Genomic DNA, 19,567 nt, shown 5'->3' with positions numbered 1-19,567 from the left:
TGCCACCTTAAAGGCCTGTGGTACATAACCAACTAACAAAGATAGATTGATCATATTTAAGATTGAAGCATTAAATAATGGTAGGACTTCCTTGAGCAGCCTGGCAGGAATGGGGTCCAATAAACATGCCGATGGTTTGGACAAAGCAACCAATGAAAATAACTCAGACAGAACAACCGGAGAGAAAGAGTCTAACCAAATACCGGCATCACTGAAAGCAGCCAAAGATAACGATACATCTTTGGGATGGTTATGAGTAATTTTTTCTCTAATAGTCAAAATTTTGTTAGCAAAGAAAGTCATGAAGTCATTACTAGTTAAAGTTAATGGAATACTCAGCTCAATAGAGCTCTGACTCTTTGTCAGCCTAGCTACAGTGCTGAAAAGAAACCTGAGGTTATTCTTATTTTCTTCAATTAGTGATGAGTAGAAAGATGTCCTAGCTTTACGGAGGGCTTTTTTATAGAGCAACAAACTCTTTTTCCAGGCTAAGTGAAGATCTTCTAAATTAGTGAGACGCCATTTCCTCTCCAACTTACGGGTTATCTGCTTTAAGCTACGAGTTTGTGAGTTATACCACGGAGTCAGACACTTCTGATTTAAAGCTCTCTTTTTCAGAGGAGCTACAGCATCCAAAGTTGTCTTCAAAGAGGATGTAAAACTATTGACGAGATACTCTAACTCCCTTACAGAGTTTAGGTAGCTACTCTGCTCTGTGTTGGTATATGACATTAGAGAACATAACGAAGGAATCATATCCTTAAACCTAGTTACAGCGCTTTCTGAAAGACTTCTAGTGTAATGAAACTTATTCCCCACTGCAGGGTAGTCCATCAGGGTAAATGTAAATGTTATTAAAAAATGATCAGACAGAAGGGAGTTTTCAGGGAATACTGTTAAGTCTTCTATTTCCATACCATAAGTCAGAACAAGATCTAAGATATGATTAAAGTGGTGGGTGGACTCATTTACATTTTGAGCAAAGCCGATAGAGTCTAATAATAGATTAAATGCAGTGTTGAGGCTGTCATTCTCAGCATCTGTGTGGATATTAAAATCGCCCACTATAATTATCTTATCTGAGCTAAGCACTAAGTCAGACAAAAGGTCTGAGAATTCACAGAGAAACTCACAGTAACGACCAGGTGGACGATAGATAATAACAAATAAAACTGGTTTTTGGGACTTCCAATTTGGATGGACAAGACTAAGAGACAAGCTTTCAAATGAATTAAAGCTCTGTCTAGGTTTTTGATTAATTAATAAGCTGGAATGGAAGATTGCTGCTAATCCTCCGCCACGGCCCGTGCTACGAGCATTCTGACAGTTAGTGTGACTCGGGGGTGTTGACTCATTTAAACTAACATATTCATCCTGCTGTAACCAGGTTTCTGTTAGGAAGAATAAATCAATACCTTGATCAATTATTATATCATTTACCAACAGGGACTTAGAAGAGAGAGACCTAATGTTTAATAGACCACATTTAACTGTTTTAGTCTGTGGTGCAATTGAAGGTGCTATATTATTTTTTCTTTTTGAATTTTTATGCTTAAATAGATTTTTGCTGGTTATTGGTGGTCTGGGAGCAGGCACCGTCTCTACGGGGATGGGGCAACGAGGGGATGGCAGGGGGAGAGAAGCTGCAGAGAGGTGTATAAGACCACAGCTCTGCCTCCTGGTCGCAACGCTGGACAGTCACAGTTTGGAGGATCCAAGAAAATTGGCCAGATTTCTAGAAATGAGAGCTGCTCCATCTAAAGTGGGATGGATGCCGTCTCTCCTAACAAGACCAGGTTTTCCCCAGAAGCTTTGCCAATTATCAATGAAGCCCACCTCATTTTTTGGACACCACTCAGACAGCCAGCAATTCAAGGAGAACATGCGGCTAAACATGTCACTCCCGGTCTGATTGGGGAGGGGCCCAGAGAAAACAACAGAGTCCGACATTGTTTTTGCAAAGTTACACACCGATTTAATGTTAATTTTAGTGACCTCCGATTGGCGTAACCGAGTGTCATTACTGCCGACGTGAATTACAATCTTACCAAATTTACGCTTATCCTTAGCCAGCAATTTCAAATGTCCTTCGATGTCGCCTGCTCTGGCCCCCGGAAGACAATTGACAATGGTTGCTGGTGTCGCTAACTTCACATTTCTCAAAACAGAGTCGCCAATAACCAGAGTTTGATCCTCGGCGAGTGTATCGTCGAGTGGGGAAAAACGGTTAGAGATGTGAACGGGTTGACGGTGTACACGGGGCTTCTGTTTAGGGCTACGCTTCCTCCTCACAGTCACCCAGTCAGCCTGCTTTCCCGACTGCCCGGGATCTGCCAGGGGGGAACTAACGGCGGCTAAGCTACCTTGGTCCGCACCGACTACAGGGGCCTGGCTAGCTGTAGAATTTTCCACGGTGCGGAGCCGAGTCTCCAATTCGCCCAGCCTGGCCTCCAAAGCTACGAATAAGCTGCATTTATTACAAGTACCGTTACTGCTAAAGGAGGCCGAGGAATAACTAAACATTTCACACCCAGAGCAGAAAAGTACGGGAGAGACAGGAGAAGCCGCCATGCTAAATCGGCTAAGAGCTAGTAGCTACGCAACCTAGTGGATTCCTAAAAACACACAAAGTGAATAATGTGTAAATAATTTAAAGGTGATTCAGCAGAAGGAGTGCCCCAATCAAGGCACCAAACAGGCCATGAAGCAGCACAGGCAACGCACGACAACAGCGAACGCACGACAACGGTGCTAAAATAAAATAAAAATCAACTAAACACGCTGTGGAGCAGCACAGATAACGCACGACAACAGTGCTAAAAGAGAAAAAAATAAATAAATAAAATAAAAAAAATAAAAACGAAAGCGTTAGCAAGCTAGTTAGCTTGCCAACGCTGATGGAAGTTAGCTGATAAAAGTGCTCCGTCGCGATGTTTCGACCGTTAGAGGTCTTCCTTAGGCGTTGGAGCACAGTAAAAAAGTAAAAAAAAAGAAAAAGTAAAAAGGTAAAAAAGTAAAAAAGTCTTGAAAAAGACTGTTAATTCAAGTCCAAAGCAGCAGGTAGCAGTCTCTGTGTAAACAGTCCCAACAGAGAGCCAAAATTCTGATGCCAACACGTAAACCAACACGTATCACGTCTGTCGACCCTGTGCGTAACAGTGACGTTCCACAGGTCGTTCAACGACCCCTCCCACCTTCCCCGGAAGCATACATAAGCCCTCCAGAGCCGTACGGGGGTTGTGTGGAGACGTGCGCGGACTTTCTTATGCAGTGTTCGCTCGTCTTCGCACAACGTCCCGTCATGTACGCGACTGATGCTAGCAAGATAGCTTATGTGATAAATCTGCTTCGCGGTGAGGCACGCGCTTGGGCTACAGCACTCTGGGAGCAAAATTCACGGCTCCTTCAGACATATGATGGGTTTGTGACGGAGTTCAGAACAGTGTTCGATCACCCAAATAGAGGAGAGACCGCTTCAGCCGTGCTGCTGTCAATGAGACAGGGGCGCCGGAGCGCAGCTGCTTATGCAGTCGACTTCCGCATCGCGGCTGCAAGGTCCGGCTGGCATAGCACTGCCCTCCGCGCCGCCTTCGTAAATGGACTGTCGTTGGTCCTGAAGGAGTACCTGGTGGCTAAGGACGAACCGCGGGATTTAGATGGGCTTATTGATCTCGTTATACGATTAGACAATCGGTTAGAAGAACGCCGTCGGGAACGAGATGAAGGGCGTGGCCAGGCACGCGCCGTCCCTCTCCCTTCCAGCTCCGACCGAGCTCCGCCCTCCCCACGCTCCACGGCCTCTACGCTCCTTGTGGTTACAGCTCCCCCTGCTGATGAAGCTATGGACACGAGCAGGGCCACATTTAGACCACCGGATAGACAGAGGAGGCTGGTCCGCGGAGCATGCTTTGTTTGTGGCTCGATAGAGCATCAGGTGAGGGACTGCCCCGAGCGGTTAAACACCAACGCCCGCCCCTAGAAACTGGGCTAGGGGTGGGTCAAGACATTCACGTGGGACACACCCATATTGCCACACGACTCCCAGTTACAATCCTTTATGAGGATTTAACCCTTCAGGCCCCAGCACTGGTGGACACGGGCTCTGAAGGGAATTTGCTAGACAGCAAATGGGCCAGGGAGGCAGGGCTCCCTCTGGTGGCACTTACTTCACCTGTGCAAGTACGGGCACTAGATGGCTCCCTACTCCCTTTAATCACACATAAGACACCTCCAGTAACTCTGGTGGTGTCAGGGAACCACCGGGAGGAGATCGAGTTTTTTGTGACTCCTGCCACCTCCTGTGTGATTCTCGGGTTCCCCTGGATGTTAAAACACAATCCCCGGATCGATTGGCCGTCCGGGGTAGTGGTTCAGTGGAGCGAGACCTGCCATCGGGTATGTTTAGGTTCCTCGGTTACTCCCGGTTCCCAGGCTAAGGAGGAGGTCAGAGTCCCGCCCAATCTTGGGACAGTGCCGGTGGAGTACCATGACCTTGTGGACGTGTTCAGTAAGGATCTGGCGCTCACCCTTCCCCCGCACCGCCCGTATGATTGTGCCATTGATTTGGTTCCAGGCGTTGAGTTTCCGTCCAGCAGGCTGTACAACCTCTCACGACCTGAGCGCGAATCAATGGAGACCTACATCCAGGACTCATTAGCTGCCGGGTTGATCCGGAATTCCACCTCCCCGATGGGTGCAGGTTTCTTTTTTGTGGGGAAAAAGGATGGCGAACTACGTCCATGCATTGATTACAGGGGGCTGAACGAAATCACGGTTCGTAACCGATACCCATTGCCCTTGTTGGATTCAGTGTTCACACCCCTGCATGGAGCCCAAATGTTCACTAAGGTAGATCTTAGAAATGCGTATCACCTGGTTCGGATCCGGAAGGGAGACGAGTGGAAGACGGCATTTAACACCCCCTTAGGTCACTTTGAGTACCTGGTCATGCCGTTCGGTCTTACAAACGCCCCCGCGACGTTCCAAGCATTGGTTAATGATGTCTTGCGGGATTTCCTGCACCGATTCATCTTCGTATATCTGGACGATATACTCATCTTTTCTCCGGATCCTGAGACCCATGTCCGGCATGTACGTCAGGTCCTGCAGTGGTTGTTAGAGAACCGGCTGTTTGTGAAGGGCGAGAAGTGCGAGTTCCACCGCACTTCTTTGTCCTTCCTGGGGTTTATCATCTCCCCTAACTCCGTCGCTCCTGATCCGGCCAAGGTCGCGGCGGTGAGAGACTGGCCCCAACCTACCAGCCGTAGGAAACTGCAACAGTTCCTCGGCTTTGCAAATTTCTACAGGAGGTTCATTAAGGGCTACAGTCAGGTAGTTAGCCCCCTGACAGCCCTGACCTCTCCAAAAGTCCCCTTCACCTGGTCGGATCGTTGCGATGCCGCGTTCAAGGAGTTGAAACGGCGCTTCTCGTCTGCACCCGTTCTGGTGCAGCCCGATCCTAGTCGCCAGTTTGTGGTTGAAGTGGATGCCTCGGACTCAGGGATAGGAGCTGTGCTTTCCCAGACCGGAGAGACCGATAAGGTCCTTCACCCGTGTGCCTATTTTTCCCGCAGGTTGACCCCGGCCGAACGGAACTATGACGTCGGCAATCGAGAACTCCTTGCGGTGAAAGAGGCTCTTGAAGAGTGGCGACATCTGTTGGAGGGAACGTCCGTGCCATTCACGGTTTTCACTGACCACCGGAACCTGGAGTATATCAGGACCGCCAAGCGGCTGAACCCCAGGCAAGCCCGCTGGTCACTGTTCTTCGGCCGTTTTGACTTCCGGATCACCTACCGTCCCGGGACCAAAAACCAGAGATCGGATGCCTTGTCCCGCGTACATGAAGATGAAGTCAAAACGGAGTTGTCGGATCCACCGGAACCCATCATCCCGGAGTCTGCTATCGTGGCCACCCTCACCTGGGACGTAGAGAGAACCGTCCGGGAGGCCCTGGCACGAAGCCCGGACCCCGGAACTGGGCCGAAGAACAGACTTTACGTCCCACCAGAGGCTAGGGCTGCAGTCCTGGACTTCTGTCACGGCTCCAAGTTCTCCTGTCATCCGGGGGTGCGAAGAACCATGGCAGTTGTCCGGCAGCGCTTCTGGTGGGCGTCCCTAGAGGCCGACGTCCGGGATTATATCCAGGCCTGCACCACCTGCGCCAGGGGCAAGGCTGATCACCGCAGGGCATCGGGACTGCTCCAGCCGCTGCCCGTGCCTCATCGCCCCTGGTCCCACATCGGCCTGGATTTTGTCACGGGCCTCCCGCCGTCCCAGGGCAACACCACCATCCTCACGATAGTGGACCGATTCTCCAAGGCGGCCCACTTCGTGGCCCTCCCGAAGCTCCCGACTGCCCAGGAGAGAGCGGACCTCCTGGTCCACCACGTCGTCCGGCTGCATGGGATTCCAACAGACATCGTCTCCGATCGCGGTCCCCAGTTCTCCTCGCAAGTCTGGAAGAGCTTCTGCCGGGAACTGGGGGCCACGGTGAGTCTCTCATCCGGGTATCATCCCCAGACCAACGGGAAAGCAGAACGGGCCAATCAGGAGGTGGAACAGGCCCTGCGTTGCGTGACGGCCGCGCACCCGGCGGCCTGGAGTACCCATTTGGCCTGGATCGAGTATGCCCATAACAGCCAGGTATCGTCAGCCACCGGCCTCTCCCCTTTTGAGGTGTGTCTGGGGTACCAGCCTCCTTTGTTTCTGGTGGTTGAGGGAGAGGTCGGTGTGCCCTCGGTCCAGGCCCACCTGCGGAAGTGCTGTCGGGTGTGGCGTGCCGCCCGTTCTGCTTTGCTGAGGGCCCGGATGAGGACGAAAGCCCATGCAGACCGTCGGCGGACCCCGGCCCCTACGTATCGGCCAGGGCAGGAAGTGTGGTTGTCAACAAAGGACATTCCCCTCAAAGTGGACTCACCTAAACTGCAGGATCGGTACATCAGTCCATTCAAGATCCTCAAGGTCATCAGTCCAGCCGCAGTGAGGCTTCAGCTTCCGGCCTCGCTGCAGATCCATCCCGTTTTCCATGTGTCCCGGATTAAGCCGCATCACACCTCACCCCTCTGTACTCCGGGTCCGGCACCACCTCCTGCCCGGATCATCGATGGCGAGCCGGCTTGGACTGTGCGCCGGCTCTTGGATGTCCGTAGGATGGGCCGGGGCTTCCAGTATTTGGTGGACTGGGAGGGGTACGGACCCGAAGAACGCTCCTGGGTGAAGAGGAGCTTCATCCTGGACCCGGCCCTCCTGTCCGATTTCTACCGCCGCCACCCGGACAAGCCTGGTCGGGCGCCAGGAGGCGCCCGTTGAGGGGGGGGTCCTGTTGTGTGGGCCGCTGAAGAGGAGGTACTGCTGGCCCACCACCACCAGAGGGCACCCTGTCTGGAGTGCGGGCTCCAGGCACCAGAGGGCGCTGCCGCCTCGCAGGAGCAGCCGGGGTGACAGCTGTCACTTATCACCTACAACAGCTGTCACCAATCATCTGATCCGCATCGGTATATCAGCAAGACGTCATCTCCACCTCTTTGCCGAGATATCGCTCTACCGAGGAGGTAATGTACTCAGCCAATTGTGTTGTCTTCTTGACCATAATACTTTGTTGCTTTGCGCAGATAGTGAGTAGAACAGCAGGAGACTGTATTGGACCTTTTGGATAAGTACTCACATTCCTGCACTAACCAGTGTTTTCCTGACGAGAGGTGGAGGTGGTTTTTCCACCATACGTGTTGCTGGGTGCAGGCGCACCCACATCTGACTGTTTTTGTTCCTCGCCAGCAGTACCAGATCCGACAAGCGGAGGCAGTGGCCACCTGGGAGTTCGGGACTTGGCGGCTCCAGTATTCCCGGGGTTCGGTGGCGGAGGAAATCGTGTGGTTCCGGTTCTGCTTTGGACAGACGTCTTCTATCTTCGAGCCTGCCCACATGACACCTTTTGTGATTTGACTTTATTGTCTATTATTGTAATCTGTCGTGTTTGTTGTGCTTATTTCACAACAGTAAAAGTGCTATTTGACTTCCTCCATTGTCCGTTCATTTGCGCCCCCTGTTGTGGGTCCGTGTTCCTACACTTTCACAACACATCAGTCATGGTGGATCTTAATTTTGACTTAATGATTTTCATGTGTGAAAAGGGAAGGTGACGGTCTAGGATCTAAGCACTGGGCTTGAGACCAGAGAATCCTTGGTTCAAATCCCAGCCTGATTGGAAAATCACTAAGGGCCCTTGGCCAAAGTCCTTAATCCTCTAGTTGCTCCCGGTGTATAGTGAGCACTTTGTATGGCAGCACCCTGACATTGGGGTGAATGTGAGGCATTATTGCAAAGCGCCTTGAACGTCTGATGCAGATGGAAATGCACTATATAAATGTAGTCCATTTAAAAGGCAGAGTCACACAAATATGTTGATCCAAAAAGTGCAGTCAAATTCTATGCAATTTGTCTGAGGTTGGGGTACTTCTCTTTCTGCATTAGATCCAGAATTAGACATTCATGGCAGGTGTTGCTCTGGATTTGAGCTCAATGTAATTTTTTAGTGTGAGGATATCATTCACAATAGCACAGCTATCCAGGTTGAAGAGTGATGCTACTTTGGACGTTATACAATCCACATCTATATTTTCCTCAAATGGAAAACAGAAAACTGACAACAGGCTCAATGGATGCAAAGTCAGTAAATCGCCTGTGAAATTTGACAAGATGGTCTGCACTTGATGATCATAGCTCAAGCTCCATGTCCATGTGTGGAAAGTTCCACAGATCACACTGTTGCAACCTGCTTAATAACAGGTGTAACTTGCTTTTAAACATGTTCATCTGTGCCTCTCATGTGCCCTTTCAAAGGCAAAATGGTCAGCAGCTCTTCTTTTGCATTCATGCTGTCAAAAACCATTCTAATGAAAACACATAGCTGAGCCACATCCATTAGCAACAGTGGTGTCATCAAATTGGAGAGAAAAATACTCATATCATTATCATTCCTCAGTTGCGGTTCAACACCCTCGCATTCCCTCGCATCACCATGCAACAGAATTTCTTAATAGCTGCACATCTTGAATAGCAGACACAAGCTCCTTTCAATTTTTAAAATGGGCAAAGAGCACATCTGCGGCTTCCATGAACGCTTCTTTCATAATCTTACTATCCTTGAAAAAGTTCTTTCCCGTTTCTAGAACATGACTGACACAATAAGAAGCTATGGTTGCAGCCTTACATGTGGTATTGGGCCTGGTAAAAATGGATGGTTGTACTGATAACTGACATTTCAATTCCTAGATTTTTCAGGTGTGCAGAAGTGATTTTGCCAGGAAGTTTGCATCATATCTCTTGTGGCTCATTGTGAAATGCTGCTCCAATTTCCAATTCTTTGTTAAAGGTGCATTATTAGTGCATTGCTGCCACCTTCATCATCAGTCTGTTATAGCAGCACTAAATCCTCTCGATGAGTCCAGTGACAGATTTTGTTTTTCTCATGCAATCGACTGGAATTCAGGCCGCGATGGACTGGTTGTCCACGATCGACTGGTTGGGTATGTGGGCTTAAAAAAAATCCTCTGGAGTTCATGCTCCACCACATCCAAGTATACTTTTTGTCATATTTAATAGGTCAGTGGTGGAATATCACAGAGACATTATTCAACCACTTCCTGAAACTACAAATTCTCAGCTGTAACATCCATGTCTCTTCCAGATGATCTTTAACTTACAGCCAATCCTAGAGGCCAGAGAATGTCACATGGTTATGTTTCCTATCTCACACTAGTAGAGGCTGCACTCTGGCTGTAGTGTCTGTTACTAACTGAAGCATGATAGCAAGTAAATTCTGCTAAAGAATGGATCTGTTAACATGAAAAAAATAGTTTTTATTTAGAGAGATAGAAAATTGTTGTGGAAAAACATGTGAAGTTTTTGAGGATTGGTGCAGCATTCTTTTTTTTTTGTTCTTGTTTTTTGTTTTCAAGGCAGATGAAATTAATTTATCCAAAAACAAATTAATGAAAAAGACAAGATATTCACCACACATTTAAGATACTATTTTACAAATATGGTGTTTTTGAATGCTCAACATCTCCCAGTAGTAGTAGTTCCCAGTGGGTGGTGGTGCTGCACTGCCCAGCACATATCACCTCTTTTCATGTAATTACACAGTTCTAAAATCATTGTCATATATTAAGTGACTTTTCTGACCTAATAACATTGATAATCTCATGTCTAACACCAAAACAGTTTGTTCAAATGAATACCAATGTATATTTACTAAAAACATGAAGAATAAAAAAAAAAAGACATTTCATATTTTTGAGGCAAATTATATGTTTTATGCACTGTTCTAGACAAATATATTTCACATTCAGAAAGATGTTATGAACATTTTTATATTCAAAATAGACATTATATATCCCATGCAAGTACCATAAAAGGGAAATTGCTGAAGGAATTGTAAAATTTCACCCCACTCACTTTTCTCATGAATGAGGAAAGTAGTTACAGACAACAAAACTGGCTTTTAGACTCCACTGTTCAGATGTTTCTTTCTGCTGTAAATTTGGGCATTTTAATATGACCTTCTTTGGAGAGTGATTCGCTTCTTTAGCAGGCCTAAAGTGGTCATTCAAGTAAGTACTTGGTTGAAATGTGTATTATTTGCTGAGAGAGCAGAATCAAGTGTAGACTAGATCTTTTCTCTTGGAACTTTCTTCCAGTAATTTTGAAATTTCATAAACATATTTAAATCAAATTGCACTGTATTTAAAATAAACTGAGAGGAGCTTTGAAATAGTGACAGCAGCGGAGTTTGTAAGGGGGATTACAGATTAACAATATTATTCTAGAAACAGTGGAAGCACAGGATGATTATCTGATGATACTTCATAAAAACAGATAACTCTTTTAACTCCTGGCCAGACTGCTGAAAATGGAGTCCTTAACACAATGAAGGGTCTCTCAATCTCTCTAATTAACAAATCCAGACATGCTTGGACACACACACACACACACACACACACACACACACACACACACACACACACACACACACACACAGCAAAAGAGGGAGTGAGTGAGATAACGATTCCAATTTCCCCATTCGCTCACATCATAAGGAACGCATTGTGGCTGCTTGCAGATTGGCATCAAGCACACCTTGACGCTGCAGCTGCCGCACGGGGAAATGTTAAGAGTTAACCTTTTGGCAGCCCGAACGCAGTGATGTTTTTTGGAGCGAGCACATTTCCCTCAGCTCTTTTAATCCCACAATTTCTGGAGACTTCATTTCCTATTCAAGGTAATGGGGTTGGAGTAATGAATTCTAGTGGAGTCCAAACGACGTCCCCCTCGTGACCTCATGTCTGTAAATGAAATAGCACAGCACCAGGCAGGGGTTCATTCTGGTATATATACTCAGCTCACAGCACTGCGGGGAGCATTGTGGGAGATTCGCCTCTCAATCACCTCAAATGAAATCTCTCTCTCTCTCTCTCCCTTTCTTATCAAGCTCAGTTTGTTTGCTTTTTTCTTGACGATGAAATTGCGAAGAAAGCCACCAAGGATGTCAGTGCCCATTATCCTTTTGTCTTCTGAGCAAACAAAAGCAAGCAAGCAGCAGCAGCACTCAGCCAGTGAATGTTTTCTCCTGTCTCTGATGTGATGCTTGACCAATCAAGCTGTTAACCCAATGCTGTTTCCTTCCAGCAAATTGAAAAGCTTTGAAGACAGGAAAGCAGCAACTGGGAGTTATTGTTTGGCATCATACCATCAGTGGAAAGTCCTACATAGGCTTTCAGTCCCATTGGTACCTCTGGAGTCCACAGCATGGATGAAATGCCAGTCAGACTCGGGCTGCTTTCTCTACCAATGGCAGTAACCATCTACAGCTTGGTGGACTGAGTCATTGTAGATTAGTTGTCTTGTTCAATGACACAGATAAGTCATGTGAGTGAGACTTAAACCAATGTCAATATAATGGTAGGCAAACTCTTTGTCCACTGAGCTACCTACTGTACAGTGCACTATCCCAAACTTGGTTAATTAAAGGAATTTATTAGAGATGTCCTGATCTAATCTCAAAGATCAGGTCCAGTCAAAGCGCAGTTGCACTGACTGGAATAGATTCCACACAGTATTCCAATTGTGACATACTCGTAACTGTTTGCAATGCCAAATCTGACCACCATTTGTGGAAGGGCGCTAGATTCTAAAGCTGATGCTGAAACTGCCCAACAAACTGTTAATAAATTACTTAGAAATACATATGTCATATAATATTATTGATTTCAGACTCTCTAAATCCATTGTTGCATTTCTGCTGGGGTTATGTGAGGTTAAGAGCAATGACGATCAGCAAGTTTGCATTGGGTAAATATGTTCTTGATATTTGCAAAGGAAGTTTCTGTATTTTGGTCTGCACCAAAAGTATATCTTGTAAAAACTAAGCGTCTTTCATTATCTTGGTACCATGTGAAAACACGGAAATAGCAGGCAGCAGTGCCATTAACACAAGATGCTGCTCTTACATCTTTCAAGTTTGACCTAGTTAGCCACATGGTCTGAACATGACATGGCATTTTTTGATCACGTAAGCACACACACACACACATGGGAGGATCACTTCTTTATCAGTGATGTCAATAGATGTCTGTAAAACCTTACTGTAAACTGTGTTCCGGGTCTCATTCCTGAACGAGCTCCTGCGTGGCCTCAGGACAGTGAGAACACCAGGTCTGGTATGATTAACTTTACATGAAATTAATTAAGCTGTCCTTTATGTAACAGAGTCTTGTTGATTCAGGACAAACCTAACAAACCTAACAAAATTTTTTGATCAACACACAAGACTAAGATGAATAAATAAATTAAAAAATTGTGTAATCATTTTTTTTTTATAACAATAATAATATTTTTTTTAATTTCCTGAATTACTGACTCCAGAGGGTCACCAGCTTTGTGATAGAAAAATGAAAGGACAAGTGATGAAATTTGGTAGATGGAATGTACAAACATTGATGGACAACATAAAATTGAACCGACCAGAAACTTGAACTCAACATTGTCACTTTGAAACAAGAGGCGCAGGAGAAGTTCATTTACCGGAGGAACAAGGGGGCTACACTTTCTTCTAGAAAGGGCTTCTTGAGGAAAAACAAATCCATCGCTTCCGTTTTGCCTATCAAGAACCCCCTTCATTCAAAGCTGACAGAACTCCCAGTGGGCATCAATGAATGACTGATGACATTCCGTCACCAACTTGTGAGTAAACCCTGTGCTACCATCAACAGTGCTTACATGCCAACACTTGACACCAGCCACGAAACGAAAGAAACCTTTTACGCCAAGCTGGACACCGTTCTGTCTGCGATCCCAGCATTTGACAAAATCATCCTCCTTGGTGACTTCAATGCCCATGTTTGGAAAGGACCACCAGCTCTGTTTCTCCACACTGGGAGAAACGGTGTGGACAAGTGCAACATCAATGTAACCCTGCTTCTCACAACGTGCACCAAAAATGATCTCATTATCACCAAGACCGTCTTCCGGCAAATGTAAAGTAGAAAGTCTCCCGGCAATGCCCTGCTCAGCATGAAAAACAACAAGTCGCCCGGTAAAGAAAATGTTCCAGTTGAGGTATGTTGATGCTCTTCCTGATGCAACCTTGCATTCCATAGAGAATGGGCAGAGGTGATCTTGAGCCGTGATCTTGCCACAGTAACTTTGAAAAGTTACTTTATTAGTTACTTTATACAGTAACATTTTGTACTTACTTTATACAGTTACTTCATTAGTCACTGTGGACAACTTGTCGGCAGCTGCTGAATGTAACTAATCAAATAAGTAGTAATCTAACTAGGTTATTTTTAAGATTGAGAACTCAGAAAAGTAACTAGTAGTTACTTTGCTGATTAGTTACTTTGCTGATTACTCAGTCATAAGAGTAACCAAGTTAGATTATTACTTACTTTGTTAGTTACATTACTGAATAGTTACAAATTGTCAGCAGCTGCTAATGAAGTAACTGTATAAAGTAACTAATAAAGTAACTTCTCAAAGTAACTGTGGCAACACTGTCCAGGAACCTTCTGTTTCAGAAGCAAGCAAACTAACTGTCTGGCTATCACATTCAAAAATAAATAAATCAGGTAATTTGTATGGGCATTTTTGAGTAGAATAGAAGCAAAATAAAGAAGTTAGTATAAATTAATTGAAGTTATTTGGCCTACAGTATAACACAAACCTTGTACACAACAAAGTAAATCAAGTATGCTAAACTACTTAATTAATGCTTTACTAAGCATTTACATTCCATTTGGAATTAGTGGAAAAAGATCCCTGCAAATTGTTCCCTTAATTTTTTTTTTTTTAATCTTGATCGAGAGTACTCTTGTTTTGATTTCAGAAAAGATGTGTTCCATGTGGAGGCCAAACTGTGACCATATGAATCATAATCGGATGGCACACACTCCAAAGTGACACCATTTGCGTGACATTTAATACTACATCTCCCATGTGGGAAAACTGGGAAGATAAAAGCATTTTTAATTATTTCCGCTATCCATTAATCTTCTTATTAATCTACAAATAAAATGCTAACAGCTGTCCCAGTGGCAATCCTGTGTTTATTGTGAGGAAGTTGCAACAACATAATGAGCAAGATTTGTTTTATGGCCTCATACTCTTCATCATCCCCATTCTGTCACCGTGCTTTTGTTTGTTTGTGTGTCCTTCACCTTGGCAGGAACATTGCTGTAAACCTTTTTCTTTGAAAAAGTGTCTTGTGCAAGCAGGGGAAACAATTCCAGGAAGCTCCACTGGTATTGTTATTAAAATTTGTGCATTGACTTTGGAGCATGCTGGAAGTGGATTAAAAGGGAAGGAGCGGTTTTCCACCCATATGTGGATATTTTTGGATTGTCCCAAAATTGTAGGTCACCATAGCAATGTGTTTTAACAGCTGTTATCCTCTGCCAGATAAGACTTCTCTTTACATTCTGCAGAAGGACATTTTTCTCAAATATTCCTGATAAGAACTGCAGTAATGACATAGTTTCTTTTACGTAAAGCTGACAGGTTGCTTATCAGTGTTCAGCACAAATTTAAAAGTTGCAGATAAATGTCACACATTTTGTTTAATGGCATCATCCAAGGCTTTTTCTTGTTGGTTTTAAACCCCTAAAACACAGTGTGCAACACCTCAAATCATCAACTTGTTACGAGGTGCCTTAAATAAGTTTTGAGAGATTTTTTAGTAGGGACACTTTTTTCCTCGGACAAGCACGAAACTCTAGTCCCCTTCAAAGTACTATCCTCCAGATGCAACCTACTTCTTGTATCGTTCCAACAACTTCTGGAAGGCCCCCTGGAAGTCCTCTGGTGTGAACGTGTCCACAACCCTTATCACAGCCTCTTTCATCTCCTCAATGGTTTCAAAACAACTGCCTCTAAGGTTTTCCTTGAGCTTGGGGAACAACCAAAAGTCACAGGGAGAAAGGTCTGGACTGTAGGGAGAAACTGTCTTGATGCCCATCTCTGTCAAATAGTTGGAAACACAGATGTAGCTGTGGACTGGTGCATTGTCCTGAACTTCGCACAAATCTTCCGCATGTTCAGTTCATCATGAATAATCGTGTGCACAGTTCCCACACTGATTTCAAACTCTACACTTATTGTCTTTATTGACACTCAACAGTCCTCATCCATAAAAGTACTTATTTTCCCCACCAGCTCCGGTCTTCTGACTTCCCTCCCCCTCTCACACCTCTCATCGTTTCTCACAGACTCTCTGCCACCCTTAAACTTTTTGTGCTAACGAAACACCGATGCTCTGCCCATGCAATTTAATCCATAAGCAGTCTGAAGCAGTTCATAAGTCTGCGTAGCATTCTTTCCGAGCTTAACACAAAATTCTATAGCATATCGCTCTTCCAAAGTGTCCTCCCGTCCCGAATGCATTTTCCAAAAAAGGCAGTTTTGACGAGCGTGATTTAGTAGGGTCCGCTTAACGTCCAAATACAGCCATCTCTTTCAACCTGGAATAACAAAAATTGGTAGATTATCTCCTTAGACATATGGTAATGACATATCAAAATTACAAGAGTGTGGGATGATTATGACTGCCCCTACGATAAAAGTCTCAAAACTTATTGAAGGCACCTCGTACCTTGATCCAGATGCAGACTGAAGCACATGGTTGTCCTGAGCTGATAGGCAGGAGTCCCAAAATTACATGGGACCCCACATTTATCTACACAATAATGCTGTGTCACCAAGCATTCTTACTGGTTGGTATGCATTCCACTCACAGTTTGAACATTGTATACCTCCTGGTTTACAACTCTTGCTTTCTGTACACTTTGTGTAGACTTTTTTTTTTTTTTAAACTGAAGTCATTATAATTTGACTGATAAACCAATAACTACAAATTTTTCTGAATTCTTTCAGTGAGTGCATGAGAAAGGTAACTCCACCAGGAAGGTACAAACTGTCTGATGGTCTCTATCTTGTCCCATAGATTCAGTGTGTTCTGGCGCAGGAGTTCCGATGAAGGAGTTTTTTTTTTCTTTTCAGAACATAGTGTGACTGGTGAAGGTTGCACAAACATCTTCACAGGCTTGTGACCGCCAAAGGTACAGAAGACCCCCACAGACGCTGTGGTTAGTGTACGGGTTAGGACTGCAATCATCAATCACAAACTGTTCTGAGGAAACGTCCTTTGTGAGGTCTGTCACCAACCTTCAACCAAAGCATAAGTCATTGTCACAGCAACTTTGATGCCTTCCACCCTGCTGCGTGATGTTCTGTGGAAGTCTTTCGAGTGTTACCTCGGTGGCTTCCCTGGGATGTGAGCTCAGGGTGTCTCTTTGAAATAAAGCTGGAGGGGGGAAAACACTGTGTGCTTCCTACAACTGTGACTGTATAAACCTAAACTGTGTACTCCAGCATACTGATAATAGTATTACTGTCTTTGGTGCTTTGAGAACAGTGGTCTCCAAAACATAAAAAGTGTTGCTTTTCATGTCAGATGAAAAACAAAAATCTACCGGGTGGATTGAGAACATCTGTTAGCAATGCCTTTTCTGACCTTCTTGGAGTCCTTGATGAGGTCTGCAATGGACCCAACCATACTCTATCAGCAAAATCACACTTTCTGCCTCGTCTGACAGCAGACGCACCTCCTCGCTAGGCAAAGAAGGTGGTGGTGATGATTCTATAGCACCTTAATAATTACTTGTTTTCTCTGGCTCTAGCTTTTTGACACATCAAGCAAATGTTAATCCTGTATATGAACAATAAAACTGGTCATCAACCAAGTAGAGCGACAGATGTCATGGAATCAACTTCAGCTAACAATGAAAACTCACTCACTCATCTTCAACCACTTATCTGGGATCAGGTCACAGGGCTTACAGCAAATTAATCAATGGTTTTGGTGAGGACAAATGTTTTGAAAACTGATTATCTTGGAATGGAAACAAAATTATTATTAGCAACAAAATATGTGAATGTTCCTGTTTTCTATTTGTAATCAGCGTACTGCATTTTAAAAATTTATGTAGGCACTGTGTTCACATTTTATGGAGAGATGGCACCTGGTCAAGTTAAAATTCAACCAATTTATTTATTATTTTTGAAGTATTCTAATTCAGTGCTAATTCTGATAGTCTTAACCTATTTTTACAACTAAAGTGAGCCAAGAAATATGTGATTGTAGCTTTATTGTCTCTGCCAGCTGATTGAGGAGGACAAAATGCATTTGCCCCAATTAACGCTCTCCAACCTGCACCCTGTAATTAATTAGCAATGCCACCAGGGGGCATACACTTGTGCCCACTTTGGTCTGTGTATTTATGTTTGAATGTATCAGGTCAGTTCTGCGAGCATGTGCGGGTATCACGTGTCCACATTAAACACACTACAGAACCGCCTTCAGTCCTGAATGGGCATCATCCAGACTGACAACCAGTCCATTAAGGCAGTTTTGATGAAACATGGCAGACAACTCGTTCCTATGGATAGGGAAGAAATTATTTGACTGTTGAGGTCCCCATCAAATATCTGGCTATATGCTAATATACAGAAATTGCTTTATTTATATATATATATATATATATATATATATTATATATATATATATATATATAATATATATATATATATATATGTAAACAGAAATGTTTATTTGAAATAATAGTAACTCATTAATAATGGTTTGTTTTTGTTGTTGGTTTTTTATTTATTCTTTTATACATGTATTTTTTATGATTACAATAACGTACTGCTGATTTCACTTTCTGTCTTCATGTCTTTGAATGATGGAGAGAAATGTGGCATTAGCAGGCAATTAAAGTAAAATGTGTTTTGAGTAGAGGTGGGCGGATTGATCCTAATATCGATAATATCGATACCAAAGCTGGTATTGATATTGAACAATCCTCGTGTAAAAGATCGATACTCAAGCTTTTTTCTCTCCTGCATGCACTGACTGCTGCGCATGCAGATTCATCAAAGTCTACTCTCTGTCTGTAACAGAAGCGCTGCGCTGTGTCACACAACACGGAGCAGCGCACCATCCCCCCTCTTATCTTTTGTTGTTGCGCCGTCACGTGGCTCAGCAGCGCCAGCCAACAGCCATGCAGGTAGGCTCAGCCTGGCCTGCCCACTCAGTTGTGTTGAGTTTTATTTATAAACAAAAATGTTGATTGTGATAATAAAGTATTTGTTGTCACGTACAATGTTTGGCGAAATTCTATCCTAGGTCTTTGGATCCTTTGAATCTATGAAGCTTAAATATGAAAAAGTATCGGTGTTGGCGATACTGGGCCTGTATTTACTTGGTATCGGATCAATACCAAAATTCCCGGTATCGCTCCCCTCTAGTTTTGAGCTCCCTGTTTCAAGTATATGGGTAAATATTGTGGTATGTACCATGTAAATGTTGGTCTCATCAGTGTTTGACAGACAGGCTAACATGTAAAGAGAAATAATGTTGGAAAATAGCAAGCTAGTATGCTAGTTCCAGTTAGGCTAAACCACAGAGTTAAAAAAAAAAATAGCTGGAGTTGACATTGTCATTCACCAAAGCAGCCAGAAAAACAAGCTACAAAACTGCTGCCCATTAGGTTTCCAACCTTTTCGAGAACAATAATTTTAAAGTGTAACCCAATACCAGAAACACAGGTATACATTCTGCTCAGAACAAACCGTTAAAAAAGACATGCTTTGAACTCTATATGGCATCACTCTGTTCTGTGAAATAGTTTAGATTTTTGTTTGGTCTTTTGGACATAGCTTTTTTTTTCTCCTCAGCTAATTATTTCATCAAACAGTTTCCACTATACCACATTAGCTGAGTCGAGTTCTTGTTTCTTTTAAGCCTTATGTACGGAGCCCTGGAAGTGTCATTGCAAAATGTTTTGCATGTGAAGAGAACGTGCGCATGTTTTGTTGTATTGTGCGCACGTTTTGTTATATTGTGTGCACATTTTATTATATTGTGCGCACGTTTTGTTATATTGTGCGCACGTTTTGTTATATTGTGCGCTCGTTTTATTACATTGTGTGCATAAACGTGCATTCAATA

General features: G+C 44.3%; 1 long non-coding RNA gene across 1 annotated transcript in view; it reads right to left on the bottom strand.

The window, feature by feature from the left end:
* Nucleotides 1-9,738, bottom strand: part of LOC117515133 — a 28,239-nt gene extending 18,501 nt beyond the window's left edge. Inside the window, exon 1 of the long non-coding RNA XR_004562070.1 lies at nucleotides 9,623-9,738. This is a non-coding gene — a long non-coding RNA (uncharacterized LOC117515133). The remainder of the gene's footprint in view (nucleotides 1-9,622) is intronic.
* Nucleotides 9,739-19,567: the final 9,829 nt, after the last annotated feature.

The sequence above is a fragment of the Thalassophryne amazonica genome, chromosome 8 (genome assembly GCF_902500255.1).
Source record: "Thalassophryne amazonica chromosome 8, fThaAma1.1, whole genome shotgun sequence".
NCBI lineage: Eukaryota > Metazoa > Chordata > Actinopteri > Batrachoidiformes > Batrachoididae > Thalassophryne > Thalassophryne amazonica.
Note: the sequence above shows the minus strand (reverse complement) of the source record. Positions and strands in the feature narration are given on the sequence as shown.